We start from the raw sequence: 18,565 nt of genomic DNA on the forward strand, positions 1-18,565 counted from the left end.
AAAAGTCCAAATCAGAGTCTTGACCTTGTCAATTCCTTCCTTGTCAGTAACCCCAAGTTTTCCTTGGTTCCTTGGCATTCCTTGGCTTGTAGATGTTCCTCATGGTGTCCGTCTTCCCCTGTGTGTGTCTAATCTGCTCTTTATAACTTAGAATGATTAAGTTTAGGAATCACTCTACTCCTGTATGACCTCATTAATACAATAAAGAAACCCATTTCCAAACAGGGTCATGTTTACAGGTATAGGGGATAGGACTTCAACACACATTTTGGGGAAATGCAATTCAAACCATAATACCATCTATAAAGGGAAGTTTGGTTTCCTGATAAGATGGTAATTACCACGGGCTTCTGGCTCCCAACCCTGAAGCAAACCTTAGGGCTGCCACAGAGGTGAGAGGGAGTTTGATAGACCCATCAAGCTCTGAGGAGTCTCTGGGGACTGAAGGTGGCTCAGCCTTGTTGTGCGGGGAAAGTACAACCCAAAGCAGAAACAAGTGAAATTCAGTGGGGCATTAAACATGAGAATAAAAGAGAATGCATTTACAAGCAAGAGAAGTCCCTGGGTGGTGAAAATGGTTAACATGCTCAGCTGCTAACCTAAAGGTTGGAGGTGCAAGTCCACCCAGAGGCACCTGAGAAGAAAGGCCTGGCAACCTACTTTTGGGACATTATCCACTGAAAAGACCCATGGAGCACAGTTCTACCCCGATACGCATGGGGTCACCATAAGTCAAAGTCTGCTTGATGGCAACTGGAAAGAAAAAAAAAAAAAGAAGCAAGAACCATACCAAAACAAAACCAAAAAACAGACCTATAAAAATCCAGAAGTGAAATCCTAAATGCTGCCTACGCAATTTCTGAAAGGGCTGCGGAGCGGGACCCTGAGACTTGAAAATGAAAAGGTAAAAATATATATTCCAGGCATGTCAGAATCAAAATCTATGGCAGCAATTTTTAAGGTCTTCCGAAACAGATGCTAAGGTTAAAAATATCATGGGAGTCAAAAAAGAGATACTATATAGTAGTGAAAAAGCAGAGTAGATTTAAGAAGGCATCACAGAACCAACTTCTGGGTTCCAGGAAGGGCCGAGTAGACTAAGCCTCTGTGACAACAGTTACCAACTCTGGACTACGTAAAAATCAGCTGTTTGATGGCGTTGCTATGCAACCAAAAGCAAGAAGAGAGCAGAAGCGATGTGGCCCTTAAATAGAGAAATGAAATGTACCGGATGGATTTCCAAATTTAACCAGCTTTTCTAGTGAGGGCACTCCAGTCCGTGAGTTACACAGAGAATAGAGATTAAGTAGAAAGTGCCAGTTTCCAATTTCTTGAAGTATAATTCATATACACAAAAGTTTCCAATTTAATGGTACAATTTGATGATTTTTAAAAAGTGTATAGGCATGTAAACACCATCACAATCGTGTTGTAAAGCCTTTCTATCCCCCAAAAAACATTTCTCCTGCCCCTTTGCAGTAAATCCTCACCACCACCCCCAGCCCCTGACCCTTGGCAACCACTCATCTGCTTTTGATCACTAAGGTTTGACTTTTCTAGAATTTCATATAATTGGAATTGTAAAGTACACAGTGCTTTCTGTCTGGATTTTTTCACCCAGTATAGGGTTTTTGAGACTTGTCCCTGTTATTTCATGCATTGGTAATATGTTCTTTTTTATTACAGAATGATAACTGTTGTATGTATATACCACAATTTTTAAAAAATAATTTTTATTGTGCTTTAAGTGAAAGTTTACAAATCAAGTCAGTCTCTCACACAAAAACCCATATACACCTTGCTACACACTCCCAGTTACTCTCCCCCTAATGAGACAGCTTGCTCTCTCCCTCCCCTCTCTCTTTTCGTGTCCTTTTCGCCAGCTTCTAACCCCCTCCCCCCTCTCATCTCCCCTCCAGGCAGGAGATGCCAACATAGTCTCAAGCGTCCACCTGATCCAAGAAGCTCACTCCTCACCAGCATCCCTCTCCAACCCATCGTCCAGTCCAATCCATGTCTGAAGAGTTGGCTTCGGGAATGGTTCCTGTCCTGGGCCAACAGAAGGTCTGGGGGACATGACCACTGGGGTCGTTCCAGTCTCAGTCAGACCATTAAGTCTGGTCTTATGAGAATTTGGGGTCTGCATCCCACTGGTCTCCTGCTCCCTCAGGGGTTCTCTGTTGTGCTCCCTGTCAGGGCAGTCATCAGTTGTAGCCGGGCACCATCTAGTTCTTCTGGTCTCAGGATAATGTAGTCGCTGGTTCATGTGGCTCTTCCTGTCTCTTGGGCTTGTAATTACCTTGTGTCCTTGGTGTTCTTCATTCTCCTTTGATCCAGGTGGGTTGAGACCAATTGATGCATCTTAGATGGCCGCTTGCTAGCGTTTAAGACCCCGGACACCACTCTTCAAAGTCGGATGCAGAATGTTTTCTTAATAGATTTTATTATGCCAATTGACTAAGATTTCCCCTGAAACCATGGTCCCCAGACCCCTGCCCCTGCTACGTTGGCCTCCGAAGCATTCAGTTTATTCAGGAAACTTCTTTGCATTTGGTTTAGTCCAATTGTGCTGACCTCCCCTGTATTGTGCGCTGTCTTTCCCTTCACCCAAAGTAGTTTTTATCTACTATCTAATTAGTGAATACCCTTCTCCCACCCTCCTTCCCTCCCCCCTCTCATAAGCACAAAAGAATGTTTTCTTCTCAGTTTAAACTATTTCTCAAGTTCTTGTAATAGTGGTCTTATACACTATTTGTCCTTTTGCAACCGACTAATTTCACTCAGCATAATGCCTTCCAGGTTCCTCCATGTTATGAGATGTTTCATTGATTCCTCACTGTTCTTTATCAATGCATAGTATTCCACTGTGTGAATATACCATAATTTATTTACCCATTCATCCATTGATGGGCACCTTGGTTGCTTCCATCTTTTTGCTATTGTAAACAGTGCTGCAATAAACATGGGTGTGTATATATCTGTTCATGTGAAGGCTCTTATTTCTCTAGGATATATTCTAAGGAGTGGGATTGCTGGATTGTATGGTAGTTCTATTTCTAGCTTTTTAAGGAAGCGCCAAGTCAATTTCCAAAGTGGTTGTACCATTTGACATTCCCACCAGCAGTGTATAAGTGTTTTAATCTCTCCACAGCCTCTCCAACATTTATTATTTTGTGTTTTTTTAATTAATGCCAGCCTTGTTGGAGTGAGATGAAATCTCATTGTAGTCTTGATCTGCATTTCTCTAATGGCTAATGATTATATACCACAATTTTTTAATCCACTGTTGGCAAACATTTGGGGGAATTTCCAGTTTTTGTCAATTATGGATAAAGCTGCTATGAAAATTCATGTGTAAACCTTTGTGTGAGCATATATTTTCATTTATTTGGGTAAATACTAAGAGTGGAACTTAAGGGTCATATGGTAAGTGTATGTTTAAATTTAAAAGCTAGGGACAAACTGTTTTCCAAAGTGCCTGTATAATTTTCCATTTGTACCAGCAATGTCTGAGCACTTCAGTTGCTCCCACATCCTTGTCAACGCTTAGTATTGTCAATCTTTTTAATTTAAGCCTTTCTAGCGTGTTTTTTTTTTTTTTAGCGTGTGCGTGGTGGTAGCCCATTGTGGTTTTTATTTGCCTTTCCTAATTACTAATGATGTTCAGCATCTTTTCAAGAGCTTATTGGCCATCTGTATATCTTCTTTTGTGAACTGTCTGTTCAGATGTTTTGTTCATTTTTAACGGAATTGTTTGTCTTAATACTGATTTGTAAGTGCTGTTCGTATATTCTGTTACCAGATATATGTTTTGCAAATATTTTCTCTCAGTTTGGTTTCCCTTTTCATTTTACTAACAATATTTTTGAAGAGCAAATATTTTAAATTTTAATGCAGTCCACTTTATCACTCTTTTATTTTAGAGTTTATGATTTTTTGTGTCCTATTTAAGGCAAAAAGTTTTTTTCTTTTTTTTATTTAAGGCATCTTTACCTAATCCAAAATTACAAAGATTTTTCTCTTATATTTTCTCCCGGAATTCTTATTGTTTTGTTGCCAGGTAGAAACCTCACGCTCGATTCATCTCAGCCAATAAATGAGAGACTAAAGTGATTTTGTTGCATCGCATAAGGAAAGGAACAGTTGGGGTTGCTGCCTCCAAGACTGCTCAGCCAGGGTGAGGGGAAACGTTACTTTTAAGGCGTTTACAAATAGGAAGTTCATACAAGTTATGTCAGCAACTTTCTTAATCATACTATGCAGGTGCAATGGGGTTTACATATAACTTCATGCATCACATGTTCAGAAAATAGCAGTTAAACTTGACCCAGAGGTGGGAAAGTTACTATGGATGAGGTATTTATTGAACTAAAAGGTTATGCTGAATGTCAACATGGCATCTAAACCGGTTGTTGCCAGTTTCCTCCAGTTTTTAGCAGCAGTTAAGGAAAGGGAACCGGGATTTTAATGTAAAGCTATGGGACCTGTCAAGCAAAGGAACCAGGATTTTAATGTAAAGCTACAGGGTGTGCCAGGCAAGCTGCTTGAGGCAGTGGAATTTTCCGCAGCCTGGGGTCCTCTAAAGTTATTTCATTTAGGCCTGTGATTCATTTGAAGTAATCTTTGTATATAAAAAAAAAATTTTTTTTTTTTTAATATAGCATGGAGTAAAAGTTCAGGTACTCAGTTTTTTGTATATAAACTTCTGTTTTATCATTTGTTAGAAAGATCATCCTTTCTCTGTTAAATTTTCTTGGAACCTTCAGTGAAAGTCAATTGACCGTATAGATGTGGGTCTATTTCCTGATGTTTTTCTTCTGTTGCATTGATCTACATGTCTATCTTTATGCCAATACCATGCCATCTTGCTTATTGCACATTTGTAATAAGAATTGAAATTAAGTGGTGTAGATCATTGCCATAATTATCTAGTGCTGCTATAACAGAAACGCCACAAGTAGATGGCCTTAACAAACAATTTTATTCTCTCACGGTGTCAGAGGGTAGAAGTCCAAATTCAGGGCGCTGGCTCTAATGGAAGGCTTTCTCTCTCTGTTGCCTCTGGGGGAAGGTCTTAGTTCCTCAGTTCCTTGGCAATCTGCATGTGGTGTGACATCTTTTTTCCCCCATCTTGGCTCCCTTGCTTCCTTGCTTAATCTGCTTCTTTTATATCTCAAAAGAGATTGACTCAAGACACACCCTACACTAATACTGTGTCATTAACATAACAAAGTAAACCCATTCCCAAATGGGAATTTACAACACATTTTTGGGGGACATAATTCAAACCAAAACAGTCATCCAAATTTGTTCTTTTTACTTTTTAAAGATGCTTTGGCAATTTTAGAATTAACTTGTCATTTTCCACGAACGGAGCCTGCTGGAATTTTGATTGGGGTTGCGTTGAGACTATAAATCAAATCGGGGAGAAATGACATCTTAACAACATTGAGTTTAACAACATCTTAACAGCCATGAGCAGCGTGTATCTCTCTATTCATTTTGGTCTTCTTTAATTCCTCTCAGTGATGTTTTGTAGTTTTTAGTGTGCAAGTCTTACAAATATTTTGGTAGATTTATCCCTAGTATTTTATACTTTTGATGCTATTGTAAATGCTATTTTAAAAATTTCTTAGTTCAATTTTCATTGCTAGTATGCAGAGATGGTTGTAAACTGACATTGTATCCTGTGACCTCGCTGAATTTACTGCTGTGGATTACAAAGAATTTTTTTTCTTTGTAGATTCCTTAGGATTTTTTTATGTGCACAGTCATGCAGTGTACAAATAAATAGTTTTACTTCCTCTTCCCATTCTCAGTACTTTATGAAAATTGTCTCATTTCAGTGGCTAGGACCTCCAGGGAATAAAAGTGTTCAAACAAGAGGTGAGAGAGAACATCTTTGCCTTATTCCTGATCTCAGGATATGTGTGCCAGGAAGACAATTATAGCTTGACTGGTTTTTGTTTTTCCTTTCACTTATCTAAAGATTTTGCTCCAGTTTTTCTGGCTTGCAGTTTTTCTGATGAGAGATTCCCCCGTCTTTCTCTCTTAAATGCCTTTTTAAAATCACATTTCTTTATTAAAGTATAACATATGCAATAAAATTCACCTAACTGTATTGTTTGCTGATTTTAGGGTATTTATACAGTTGTGGCAACAGCACCATAATGTAATATTAGAATACTTCCATCACTCAAAAAGATTCCTTGTAACCATTTGTAGTCAACCACTTTTTCCCTCCTTGGCCCCACTTAACCAAGTTCTGTCCCTAAAATTTGGCTTTTTCTAGAAAATTTATAGGAATGGATGTATAGAATAATTAGTCTTTTGTGTACGGCTTTTAAAATTCAAGCCAGATTCAGAAGAGGATGTAGAACAAGGGATATGCTTGCTGATGTCAGATGGATCTTGGCTGAAAGCAGAGAATACCAGAAGGATGTTTACCTGTGTTTTATTGACTATGCAAAGACATTGGACTGGACTGTGTGGATGATAGCAAATTATGGATAACATTGCAAAGAATGGGAATCCCAGTACACTCAGTTGTGCTCATAGGGAACCTGTACATAACCAAGAAGCAGTTGTTCAAACGAAATAAGGGGTTGTGCCCTTTTACCATACTTATTTAATCTGTAATTTGAGCAAATAATCTGAGAAGCTGAACTATACGAAGAAGAACACTGCATCAGGATTGGAAGAAGGCTCATTAACAACCTGCGTTACGCAGATGACACAACCTTGCTTGCTGAAAATGAAGGGAACTTGAAGCACTAACTGATGAAAATCAAAGACTACAGTCTTCAATGTGGATTACACCTCAACATAAAGAAAACAAAAATACTCACAATGGTAACAATAAGCAACATCATGATAAATGTATTTCACTTTACTTGGTTTCACAATTAACCCCCGTGGCAACAGCAGTCAAGAAATCAAACAATGTGTTGCATTGGGCAAATCTGCTGCAAAAGACCTCTCTAAAGTATTAAAAAGCAAAGGTGTCACTTTGAGGACTAAGATGTGAAATCTGGACAATGAATAAGGGAGGCCAAAGAAGAAATAATGCCTTTGAATTGTGGTGTTGGTGAAGAATCGAACATACCATGGATTTCCAGAAGAATGAACAAATCTCTCTAGGAAGAGGTATAGCCAGAATGCTCCTTAGAAGCAAGGATGGTGAGATTTTGTCTCATTTACTTTGGGCATGTTATCAGGAGGGACTAGTCCCTGGAGAAGGATACCATGCTTGGTAAAGTAGAGGGTCAGAGAAAAAAAGGAAGACCCTCAATGAGATGGGCTAAAATATAGCAATGATTGTGAGGATAGTGCAGGGCTGGGCAGTGTTTCATTCTGTTGTACATAGGGTCACTGAGAGTTGGAACCAACTCAACAGCACCTAAAAACAAAAACGGCATAGTTTTTGAGGATCGTCCTTGATGTGGCATGTGTCTGTAGATCATTCCTTTTATCGGATGTTTATATGGCTATAACACATTTTGCTCACCAATTTATCACCTGTGGTCATTTGGCTTGTGTCAACTTTTTGGCTATTATGAATAAAGCTGTTGTGAAATTTTATATGTAAGCCTTTGGACACATATTTTCATTTCTCTTGTTAGATACCAAGGAGTGGAATTGTTGGGTCGTACACCATCATAAGTCTTCTATGAACATATGCTTTCTTTTCTCTTTGCCTAGGCTTTGAATAGATGGATCATAGGATAGGTGTATGTTTTAAAGAACTGTAAACTCTTTTTCAAAGTAACTATCTCACTTTACATTCTTATGACCTAAAATATTATAATGAAATGTGCAAAGACCTGGAGTTAGAAAACCAAAAGGGTAGAATACGCCCAGCATTTCTCAAGCTGAAAGAACTGAAGAAAAAATTCAAGTTTTGAGTTGCAAAATTAAAGGATTCTATTGGGAAAATATTGAATGACCCAGCATCAAAAGAAGATGGAAGGAATACACAGAATCATTGTACCAAAAAGAGAAGGACATTATGCTTGGCAAAATAGAGAGTCAGCAAAGGAGAGAAAGACCCTCAAGGACATGGATTGACACAGTGACTGCAAAGATGGGCTCAAGCATAACGATTGTGAGGATGGCACTGGATAGGAAAGTGTTTTGTTCTGTTGTACATAGGGTCGCTATGAGTTGGAACTCACTTGCTGGCACCTAAAAACAACAACATACATGAGGGTTTCGGTTTCTCTACATTGTCACCAATATTTGTCTGGCCAGTCTTTTTACCCCAGCCATTCTAATGCAGGAGTTGTGGTATCTTACTGTGGTTTTAATTTGCATTTCCCTGAAATGCCTAATGATGCTGAACATTTTTCTAGGTGCTAATTGGCTATTCATGTATCTTTTAAGGTGAAGTGTCTATTCAAATATGTACCCAAGTTTTTGAAATTTTCTTTTATGACCTCTTAATATTGAGTTATAAGTCTTGTTATGTAATCTGGATACAACTTCTTTATCAGATATATGATTTTTGTTTACTTTCTCCAAGTCTTTGGCTAGTTTTTTCATTTTCTTAATAGTGTCTGTGGAAAAGCAAACATTTTTAATTTTGATAAATTTCAATTTGGATCAGTTCCCCCCCCCCAAGGGCAAACTAAATTTTATTTATTTATTTATTTATTTATTTATTTATTTATTTATTTATTTATTTATTTATTTATTTATTGTGCTTTAAGCGAAAGTTTATAAATCAGGTCAGTCTCTCATACAAAAATTTACATACACCTTGCTATACACTCCTAATTGCTCTCCCTCTGATGAGATAGCACAGTACTTCCCTCCCTTCCTTCTCCTGGTGAACATTCGGGTAGCTTCTGGACACCTCTGCCCTCTCATCTCCCCTCCAGACAGGTGATGCCAAGATAGTCTCATGTGTCCACTTGATCCAAGAAGCTTGTTTGTCACTAGTTTCATTTTCCATCTGCTGTTCCAGTCCAGTCCCTGTCTGAGGAGATGGCTTTGGGAATGATTCTTGCCCTGGAGTACCAGAAGGTCTGGGGTCCATGGCCTCTGGGGTTCCTGCAGTCCCAGTCTGACCATTAAGTCTGGTCTTTTTACGAGAATTTGGAGTCTGCATCCCACTGTTCACCTGCTCCCTCAGGGTTTCTCTGTTGAGTTCCCTGTCAGGGCAGTCATCGTTTGTGGCTGAGTACCATCTAGCTCTTCTGGTTTCAGGTTGATGTAGTCTCTGGTTTATATGGTCCTTTTTGTCTCTTAGGCTCATAATTATTTTGTGCCTTTGATGTTCTTCATTCTTCCTTGTTCCGCGCGGGTTGAGACCCACTGATGCATCTTAGATGGCCGCTTGTTATCGTTTAAGACTGCAGACGCCACTCTCCAAAGTGGGATGCAAAATGTTTTCTTAATAGATTTTATTATGCCTGTTGACTTCGATGTCCCCTGAAACCATGGTTCTCAGACCCCCGCCCCTGCTATGCTGGCCTTTGAAGTGTTCAGTTTTTTTTTTTTAATAACTTTTATTAAGCTTCAAGTGAACTTTTACAAATCCAATCAGTCTGTCACATATAAGTTTACATACATCTCACTCCCTACTCCCACTTTCTCTCCCCCTCTTGAGTCAGCCCTTTCAGTCTCTCCTTTCTTGACAATTTTGCCGGCTTCCCTCTCTCTATCCTCCCATCCCCTCTCCAGACAAGAGTTGCCAGAAGTGTTCAGTTTTTTAAGGAAACTTCTTTGTTATTGGTTTAGCCCATTTATGTTGACCTCTCCTTTATAGTGTATTGTCTTCCCTTCACCTAAAATAAAACTTATCTACTAATTAGTGAATACCCTTCTCCCTTCCTTCCACCCTACCCCTTCTTGTAACCATCAAAGAGTATTTTCTTCTCTGCTTAAACTGTTTCTCCAGTTCTTATAATAGTGGTCTTATACAATATTTGTCCTTTTGCAGTTGACTGATTTCACTCAACATAATGTCCTCCAGATTTCTCCATGTTGTGAAATGTTTCATGGATTCAACATTGTTCTTTATCGATGCATAGTATTCCATTGTGTGAATGTACCATTGATCCGTTGATGGGCACCTTGGTTGCTTCCAACTTTTTGCTATTGTAAACAGTGCTGCCATAAACATGGGTGTGCATATATCTGTTCATGTAAAGGCTCTTATTTCTCTAGGATTTATTCCAAGGAGTGGGATTGCTGGATCGTACGGTAGTTCTAGTTCTAGTTTTTTTAAGGAAGCACCAAATTGATATCCAAAGCTGTTGTACCATTTCGCATTCCCACCAGCAGTGTAGAAGTGTTCCAATCTCTCCACAACCCCTCCAACATTTATTATTTTGTATTTTTTGGATTAATACCAGCCTTATTGGAGTGAGATGGAATCTCATTGTAGTTTTAATTTGCATTTCTCTAATGGCTAATGATTGAGAGCATTTCCTCATGTATCTGTTAGCTGCCTGAATGTCTTCTGGATCAATTTTTTTTTTTTAATTTTATGCTTTCTGTTTTTTGGCATCATTATGTAAGAAATCTAACCTCACATCACAAAGTGTTATATATTTTCTTCTAGAATGTTTATGACTTTAGCTGTTACATTTAGGTCTGTGATCAATTTTGATTTAATTTTCATGTATGGTTTGAGGTAAGGGTCTAAATTCTTTTTTTTCCCCTCATGCATGTGGATATGTAGTTACTCTTTATCATTTGTTGGAAAGATTATCTTTTTTCTGTTGAATTATCTTGGCACCTTTGTCAATGAATCAACTGGTCAGAAATATGTAGGTTAATTTCTGGACTCTGTTGTGTTGCATTCAGCTGTATGTTAATCTTTATACCTAATACTTTACTAGAAGCTTGATTATTACAGCTTTATAGTAAATTTTTAAATCAGGTAGTGTTCAAAATTTCTCCAGCTATGTTCTTGTTTTGGCTATTCTTGATCATTTGCATTCCATATGAATTTTAGGATCAAGTTTATAATTTTCTTCCAAAAATCCACAGTCCCTTGACAGGGATTGTGTTGAACCAATTTAGACCAATTTAGAGAACCCTGTGTATGGTATGTTTCTTTATTATCCAAACTACAGCATTAAGAGAAAGAAAACAAGGTAAAAACAATGAACAGAGTTTCAGTGGTCCATGGGACACTATCAAACAATCTAACATATATGTTTTTGGAATTTCAGAAGAAAATAAGAAAGTGAAAAAAAAATTGGAGAAAATAATGGCCAAAAGTTTTCTGAATTTTATTTAAAAAAAAAAAAAAAAAACCTCAGGTACAGACCCAAGATTCTCAGAGAAACTGAAGCAAGATAAATACAAAGAAAACCACATGTAGTCACAGTAGCCTGGGGCACCAGTCCACCCACTCTTTATCTTTGAGTTTCAAACTGCTGCAGCTCAAAGGGGAAAAACAGATACATTAAGCACAGGAAACAATAAAAAAAATGAAGCTTGACTCTTTATAAGAAACAAGGGAAGCCAGAATACAATAGGAAAAGATCTTTAAAGTGCTGAAAGGAAAAAAACAATCAACATGGCATATCCTTGAAAAATTAAAGGTAAAATAAGAATATTTCCATTGAAAGAAAACTGAGAGAGTTACTTGCTATAAGTAACTTCACTATAAGAAATACTAAACAAAACTCTTCAAGATGAAGGAATGCAATACTAGACAGGAATGCAGACATACTAGAAAGAATGAAGAACATTAAAAAAAGATATATAGTAAACAAAGATACTATTTTGTATTAATGTCTTTAGAACAAATGATTCTTTAAGCAATAATTTTGACAATGATTATGGAGTTTATAACATGTAGAAATGGAATATATACAACAATAGCACAAAGACTTAGAGAGGGTGAAATAGAAGTATATTATATGTAAAGTGGTATAACATTAACTCAAGGTAAAATGTGAGAACCCCAGGGCGAATTTTGTAATCCTTAAAGAGGCCACTGAAAAAATACTATAAAGAGATATAAGTAAATATCCAAAAGAGGAGATGGAATAGTACTTTACTTACCTAGTGATGCTGTAACAGAAATACCACAAATGGGTCGTCTTAAAGAACAGAAATTATTTTTCAAAGCTCTGGAGGTTAAAAGTTCAGATCAGGGCCTCAGCCATGTTGATTTCTCCTGTGAGTCTGTCCTTTAGTTCCTGGTGTCTGCTGGAGATCCTTTTGTTCCTTGGCATCTGTCTTGCCCTGTGCTCTTCTCTGTGTCTACTCTGGTCTTTTAAAACTCAGAAGTGATTAGGTTTAGGACCCACCCTCATTAACATAACAAAAGACAAACACAAAACTTGATCACACCCACAGGTACGGAAAATAGGATTACAGCACATATTTTGGGCGGGACACATCTCAATCCATAACAAATGGGTTACTAAAATATATTTGATTAAGGCAAGAAAGGAAAACCGAAGGAACAAAGCAACAAATGGAAAGCAAGTAGCAAGACAGTAAATTTAAAGCCAACCGTATCAGTAGTTACATTAAACGTAATTGGATCCCACCAGAAATAAAGAGGGGCATTTAATACCGGAAGTGCCAATTCATTAGGAAGACCTAATAATCCTTAATGAGAATGCACCTTAGAAGAGAACTTCAAAACCTGTGAAGCAAAACTCGATGAACTAAAGGAGGAAATAGATTCTCCACAATCATTTTAGTAGACCGTAACATTTCCTTTCGGAAACTGAAAGAACAAGTAGACCAAAAACCTGAAGATATAGAACATTTCAACAACACCCACAACCACATTGATATAATTTACACTTACAGACTACTACACCCAATAAATTGCAGAATAACATTCTTTTCAAGTGTCCATGAGACTTTATCAAGACAGAACATATGCTGTGCCACAAGGCAGATATCAGTATATTTCAAAAGGTAGAATTAATGAAGTGTATTTTTTTTTATATTCCCTGACCCCAATGGAATTAAAGTATAAATCAATACCCAAAAGGTAACTAAAAATCCTCAAGTGTGAGGAAATTAGGAAGCACATTTCTAAACTTTTTTCCAATGAATGGAAAAAAAAGATAAGAGAAATTAGAAAAACTTTCAAATTCAATGAGAATGAAAACACAAAATATCAAAATGTGTGGGTGCCATGGGCTAATCATGAAAAAAAAAAAATCAGATGAACGCAAACTAACAGACATTTTATAAAATACCTGAGCAATTGTCCTCAAAAATGTCAAGTTATCAAAAACAAAGAAAGTCTGAGAAAATGACAGAGCTTAGAGAAACCTAAGGAGACGAAATGACTAAATGTAATATGGCATTCTGGATCAGATACTGGGATATAAAAAGGACATCAACAAGGAAATCTGAATTAAGTATGGATTTTGGTTAAGAATTATATATAAATATTTTTTGTTGTTGGTTGCAGTCGAGTCAGTTCTGATGTTTAGCAGCCCTGTGTACAACAGCATGGAACACTGCCTGGTCCTACACCACCCTAGCAATTGTTTTTATGCTCTGTTCATTAGTTATGACAAATCTATCACACTGAGATAAGATGTTAATGTTAGAGGAAACTGGCCGTGGGGTATATAGGAAAACTCTGTACCTTTGCAACTTTCTATAAATCTAAAACTAATTCAAAATTCAAAGTTTATTTTAAAAGTTTTCTGGAATTCAACTAAACCAACTTTAGAGAAAAATTATAGCTTTGAATGTTTATATTAGAAAAAACAAAAAATTGAAATCGATGACCTTATTTTCTACCTTAAGAAGCTGGATAAAGAAGAACAAATTAAATCCAAAGTGGGAAGAATGGAGAAATATTAAAGATAAGCATAGAAATCAATCAGATTAAAAAAATGGTCAGATAATACATAAAATCAACAAACCCAAAAGTTGGTTCTTTAAAAATATTATTGTAATTGATAAAAACCTAGCAAGGCTTATAAAAAATAGAGGAAGAACAAATCACCAATAGCACAATTGAAAGAGGGAATGTCACTACTGTTTCTACAATAAGGAAATATCATGAGCAAATTTATGCAAGTAAGTTCAACAATGTACATGAAATGAAAAATTCTCTTGAAAAACTCAATAAGGCAAAGACAAGGAGAAATAGAGAAGCTAAATATTCTTATATCTATCTACTATAAAACTTTAATTTATAATTTGAGTCTTACAAAGAAAATTCTGTGACTACTAAGGTGCACCTGATCCAAGCTATGGTGTATACAATAGCCTCAGATGCATGTGGAAGTCGGACAATAACAAAGGAAGTCTAAAGAAGAATTGACACATTTGAATTGTGATGCTGGAAAAGAATATGGACTGCCAGAAGAAAGAACAAATCAGTCTTGGAGGAATTATAGCCAGAGTGCTCCTTAGAAGCAAGAACGGCAAGACTTCATCTCTCTTACTTTGTTCATGTCAGTAGGGACCAATCCCTGGAGAAGGACATTATGCTTAGTAAAGTAGAAGATCAGTGAAAAAGAAAAAGACCCTCAAAGAGATTGGTTGACAAGTGGCTGCAAATATGCGCTCAGACATAGCAACAACTGTGAGGATGGCGTAGAACAGGACAATGTTTTGTTCTGTTCTATTTAAGGTCACCATGAGTCAGTGTCAACTTGACAGCACCTAACAACAACAAAGACAATTCCAGGCCCCAAAGTCTTCACTTTTGATTTCTATCAAACATTTAGAAGAGAAATAATGCCAATGTTACACAAGCTTTTTCAGAAATTAGAAATTTACATCTCCCAACTAATTTTATGAGTCCTGCATAAAGTTGCTATCAAAATCTGAAAACTGTATTATAAAAAAAGAAAATTACAATCCAGTATTCCTCAGGGATGTAGATGCAAAATTTCTCAACAAAATCTTAGCAAGTCTAATCCAATAGCATATAACAATGGCACTATTACATAATGATCAAGAAATGCAGGTTTGGTTTAACATTTGAAAAAAAAGTTGATCAATGTAAGTCACCACAATAACGGATTTAGGAGAAAAATTATATGATCAACTCAATAAATGCGGAAAAAGCATTTGACAATATCCAAAGCTATCTATGATTAAAATCCAAACTCAGTGAGCTAGTAAGAGAGGAAAACTTCCTCCCATTGATAAAGGGAATTCCCAAAAACTCCACAGCTAACATCACACTTACTGGTAAATGCCTGAACTTCTTTCTTTGAAGATCAGAAACAAGGCAAGGGCTTCCACTCTCACGATTCTATTCCACATTGTTCTTGAGATCTTAGCCATTGCAGTAAGGCAAGAACAATAAATAAAAGGCATAAGGACTGGAAAGGAAGATATAAACATTCTTATTCTCAGATTTCTTGATTGCATAAGTTAGAATTCTAAGAATTCTAAAAAAAAAAAAAAAAAAATCCAGCTAGAAGTAACAAGTCAATTTAGCAAGGTTAGTGGGTAGGGTACAAGGCCAGTATACAAAAACCAATAAATTTCTATATGTTAGTACTAAACAATTGGAAAATGACATTTAAACATAATACCATTTAAAATAACACAAAACATTAACTTCTTAGGAATAAATTTAAAAAGATGCCAACATCAAAATATTGTGGTGATAAATGAAAGAAGACCTGAAAAACAGGAAGCTATTTTTTTTTTTATACTATGTTTATGGATTAAAAGACTCAATGTTACCTTAACAAATCTCTTCATATTGATCTATAGACTTGACACAATCGTAATAAAAATCTCAGCAGACTTTCTTGTAGAAACTGATAAGGAGATTCTAAAATTTACATAGAAATAGACCTTGACTTCCACACATGATGAAGTAAAATGGACGAGACTTACTCTTTTACCTGAAACAATACAAAAAGAAAAATACATAAACAATGCTTTTTTTCAGACACTGATATCAGGCAAAAAAGGACAGTGATCCCTGAGAGATGAGACACAAATGATGTCATTCCTACAATTGCCCCAATGTACAGCCTTGGAATAATTTCCAGTCTGTAGTGTACTGTGGAGGAGCCCAAGAAGAGTCAGACAGACTCCCTGAGTTGAAGATCTTGAAAAGAATGTCTAGGGAGACTAAAGCAGCCAGAGTTTGCAGGAAAGACTACCATAGAGGAGATAACAGCACACAGACAGAACCCTAGAGGTCTCCAGATGATTCCCCTCAAATATTCAGCTCGCTATTGGTCAGTACATGCTTGAATAAACTACCCTAAACTGGAGAACAAACCCCTTGAAAAGAATAGTACTAGTAGTACTATATTAGTACTAGGTATTCACACAAGTCTGTCAGTTTGTCGTACTGTGGGGGCTTGAGTGTTGCTGTGATGCTGGAAGCTATGTCACTGGTATTCAAATACCAGCAGGGTTACCCATGGCGGATAGGTTTCAGCTGAGCTTCCAGACTAAGACAGACTAGGAAGAAGGACTCAGCAGTCTACTTCTGAAAAGCATTAGCCAGTGAAAACCTTATGAATAGCAGCAGAACATTGGTATAGTGCCAGAAGATGAGTCCCTCAGATTGCAAGGCACTCAAAGATGACTGGGGTAGAGCTGCCTCCTCAAAGTAGAGTTGACCTTAATGACATGGACAGATCTTTTGGGACCTTCGTTTGCTGATGTAGCACAACTAAAGATGAGAAGAAACAGCTGTAAACATCCATTAATAATTGGAACGTGTGAATCTAGGAAAACTAGAAGTCGTCAAAAATGCAATGGAACACATAAACATTGATAACCTAGGCATTAGTGAGTTGAAATGGACTGATGCTGGCTATTTCGAATCAGACAATCATATGGTCTACTATACTGAGAATGACAACTTGAAAAGGAATGGCGTTGCATTCATCCTCAAAAAGAATATTTCAAGATCTGTCCTGAAGCACAACACTGTCTGTGACAGGATAATATCCATACGTCTACAAAGAAGACCAGTCAGTACGAGTATGATTCAAATTTGTGCACCAACCACTAAGGTCAAAGATGAAGAAATTGAAGATTTTTACAACTTCTACAGTCTGAAATTGATTGAACAAGCAATTAGGATGCATTGATAATTACTGGAGGTTGGAATGTGAAAGTTGAAAACAAAGAAGGATTGGTAGTTGGAAAATATGGCCTTCATGATAGAAATGACGCCAGAGATCAAATGATAGAATTTTGCAAGACCAATGACTTCCTTATTGCAAACACCTTTTTCCACCAACTTAAATGGTGACTATACAAGTTTTTCTTAGTTTTATACAAGTGGACCTAATCAGCTGGAATACACAGGAATCAAATCGACTACATCTATGGAAAGAGACAATGGAAAAGCTCAATATTATCAATCAGAACAAGGCCGGGACCTACTGCGGAACAGACCATCAATTGCTCATATGCAAGTTCAAGCTGAAACTGAAGAAAATTAGAACAAGTCCACGAAAGCCAAAGTGTGACATTGAGTATATCCCACCTGAATTTAGAGACTATCTCAAGAACAGATTCGACATGTTGAACACTAATGACTGAAGACCGGATGAGTTGTGGAATGACATCAAGGACATCATACACGAAGAAAGTAAGAGGTCATTAAAAAGACAGGAAAGAAGGAAAAGACCAAAATGGATGTCATAAGAGACTCTGAAACTTGCTCTTGAACGTTGACTAGCTAAAGAGAAAGGAAGAAACGATGAAGTAAAAGAGTTGAACAGAAGATTTCAAAGGGCAGCTAGAGAAGACAAAGTAAAGTATTATAATGACATATGCAAAGACCTGGAGATGGAAAACCAATAGGGCAGAACATGCTCTGCATTTCTAAAGCTGAAAGAATGGAAGAGAAATTCAGGCCTCGAGTTGCAATATTGAAGGATTCTATGCAGAATATATTAAATGACTCAAGAAGCATCAAAAGAAGATGGAAGGAATACACAGTCACTAGATCAAAAGGAATTGGTCAACGTTCAACCATTTCAGGAATGATCAGGAATCTATGGTAATGAAGGAAGAAGTTCAAGCTGTACTTGAAGGCATTGTTGAGAAACAAGGCTCCAGGAATTGATGGAATACCAGTTGAGAAGTTTCAACAAACAGATGCATTGCTGGAAATCTCACTTCTATGCCAAGAAATTTGTAAGAGCTACTGGCCAACCGACTGGAAGAGATCTATATTTACTCCTGTTCCCCAAAAAGGTGATACAACTAAATGCAGAAATTATTGAATAATATCATTAATATCACAAGCAAGTAAAATTATATTGGAGATCATTCAAAAGTGGCTGCAGCAGTATAGAGACAGGGAACTGCCAGAAATTCTAGTTGGATACAGAAGAGGATGCAGAAACAGGGATATCATTGTTGATGTCAGAGGGATCCTGGCTGAGAGCAGAGAATACCAGAAAGATGTTTACCTCTGTTTTATTGACTATGCAAAGGCATTTGACTGTGTGGATCATAAGAAATTATGGATAACATTGTGAAGAATGGGAATTCCAGAACATTTACTTGTGCTCATGAGTAACCTGTACATAGATCAAGAGGCAGGGAATACTGCTTGGTTTAAAGTCAGGAAAGGTGTGCATCAGAGTTGTATCCTTTCACCATGTCTATTCAATCT

The sequence above is a fragment of the Elephas maximus genome, chromosome 10 (genome assembly GCF_024166365.1).
Source record: "Elephas maximus indicus isolate mEleMax1 chromosome 10, mEleMax1 primary haplotype, whole genome shotgun sequence".
Classification (NCBI taxonomy): domain Eukaryota; kingdom Metazoa; phylum Chordata; class Mammalia; order Proboscidea; family Elephantidae; genus Elephas; species Elephas maximus.